This window comes from Parasteatoda tepidariorum, chromosome 1 (assembly GCF_043381705.1).
Source record: "Parasteatoda tepidariorum isolate YZ-2023 chromosome 1, CAS_Ptep_4.0, whole genome shotgun sequence".
Taxonomy (NCBI): Eukaryota; Metazoa; Arthropoda; class Arachnida; order Araneae; family Theridiidae; genus Parasteatoda; species Parasteatoda tepidariorum.
In genome coordinates this window covers 50,688,875-50,691,311 of record NC_092204.1, presented here as the reverse complement: position 1 = coordinate 50,691,311, position 2,437 = coordinate 50,688,875, and the positions used below count along the sequence as shown (strand labels likewise).

Genomic DNA, 2,437 nt, shown 5'->3' with positions numbered 1-2,437 from the left:
TTTTTTTTTTAATAACCTGAGGGATTTTTGATATTATTATTTTTGTGTTATGCAAAACTTAAAATTTTAGTTGAGCAAAAAGTCCTTAATTATAACTTAGAAAAGAATTCTATCTATGAAGATATTTCTGTATAACATTAAGTTTTTCGCAGTTATAAGCATAAGGAATTTTTTGTTACAAAATTGTAAAAAAAATATCCATGAGCTAATTAAAAAATGCTTTTATATATTACAAAGATATTTTATGTTTTATGTGATATGAAATATATTATATGTTGATTTTCACTGTATTTTATTAATCAATAAAAGTATCAAAGTGATTGAAGTAAGAAAAAAATACTTTAAAACTTATAGATATTTTCTCTTACATGCCGTTTGAAATTTTGAATTATATGACATTTTATTTTTATCTATGCGTTGTATAATAACTGGAACCTTCAAAAGCCTCTTGTCTAACTTAGAGTATTTGATGCTTTTTGTACTTCATATATTTTTATATTTCATACATATTCATTCATATAATTCTTTTTTAGGCCAAAATAGGAAGGTATGGTGAGACAGTTTGATGAATTGAGGCAATTCAAATAACTTTTAAGTAGATTTCAAAAAGAATTACAAACTCCTATGGATTTCTAATTAAACTATACTGTCATCAGGAAAAAGGAAAGAAAAATCATCAGTTTTAGGTAAGACTGAATCATTAATTTTATTTAGTTTTCTAATAATATGTTTAGAATTCACATTGATAATATTGCCTTAGAGATTACGTTCTATGCTGAACTTCTAATTTATTCCTATTAAAACTTGTTTTTTCATATATCTTTACTTCTGCAAAGAACTGACACAAATATTTATGACATTTTGATAAATTAAAATTTAGTGTTAATTATGTATTTAGATTGAATTAGAGTCACTTTTCTTTAATTGATAAATTTGATTGATAAACTTGTAATTGGAACTTTTTTATAACCTTTTTTTATATTTTAAAATTTTATCTAAATCTAAAGTAAATATTAGTCTAAAACTCATTTCAAAATTGAAGCTCAGTAAATGATAATTAATTTCAATCAATTTAAAATATTTTTTCTATCATTCAAAAATAATAAACATACTGTAAAAAACTTATTGAAAAACAACGTAATAAGAAAACGGAGAACAAAATCGAAATGCATAAAATGCTCCAAAACTATTCCGTTATCTGAAACAAAATTGACAAAGATTCATTAAATGATCAAAATATTAACAGTTTCGTTCAAGGATCAGAATTTATATGAACTAATGATAATCACATTATTATACGAATAGCACTGATTAATTGAAAGCTCTACACAACAGCGGTTTTAGCAGTATATTTTTCAGTAATTTCGGAGGAATTAACATTGTACGTTCAGCAGTCAACAGTAACAGCATTGCAATTGTTTTTTTTTTTAAAAAGATATTAGCCTTGATGGAAATTTAATTCAAAGAACTTTAAAAAATGAATTCACTAAAGCCCTCAATTCCCAACATTTTTAAGAAGAAAAAAAAATGGGAATTCAGTAAGTCTTTAAAATTTATATTGCAGTGTTTTATGGAAACTAGAACAACTTGTTTGATGACTTACTATTACACATTGCCTTTCTGTATATTTTTTGATTTAATAATGAAAAAAAGAAGTAAAAACAAATACAAGCTGTAAGAAAAATTCAACCACAAATCTGTGACAGATACGAAGTTTATGTTGTGTTTTTTTTTTAAGACCACAGGGCGCATGTTTCTAAACAAAGCGTGAAAATCGTAAAACTCCTTCATTTTGACTTTTAGTAAGTTCCTATACATCACCTGTTAAGCAGCTCATCCCCTGCCCTTATGTATCCATCAGTATCCTCAAATGACTTGTATTGGTCATTAAGTAACCCGGGACACCTCGGGACACTAGGTCTTTAAAGAGCTTTAAAATTAGTCATTAGACATTTTTATTTCCGCAAAGCGCTGGCACAAATCTTTATAACATTTTGAAAAATTAAAATTTCAAGTCTAATCGTCACGGAGTAATTATTTGTTTTAAAATTTTATATCAGTTTATTTCATAGCGTGTTTTAAAGGAGTCTATAATAATTTGTTTTAAATAAATAATATTATGATGCTTTTTCTTTATACATTTTGCAGACATTTGGCTGCTTAGTGAGCTTAGTTGGTGCGATAAAATTCTGATTGTTTAATAGTATTCGGTGAAAACATTTAGTAAACGGTTTTCTCACAGTTAAAAATTTTATTGCCATCTTTTTCACGAGTGTTTGATAGTATTGCTTGAAGATTGTAAAATTACACACAAAAAAATTTTTATTCAACCATTTTCTAACAGTGTAGACCACCTCAAAGTTTGAAAATTTAAATTGTTCTAAAAATGCAAAATATATGTATATATATATATATATATATATATATATATATATAT

General features: G+C 25.3%; 1 protein-coding gene across 1 annotated transcript in view; it reads left to right on the top strand.

Annotated features, from left to right (window-relative positions):
- Window positions 1–2,437, top strand: part of LOC107438938 (uncharacterized) — a 141,527-nt gene that overhangs the window by 48,333 nt on the left and 90,757 nt on the right. Inside the window, exon 2 of the mRNA XM_021147419.3 lies at window positions 534–686. The gene's annotated coding sequence lies outside the window, so the exon portion shown is untranslated. The remainder of the gene's footprint in view (window positions 1–533; window positions 687–2,437) is intronic.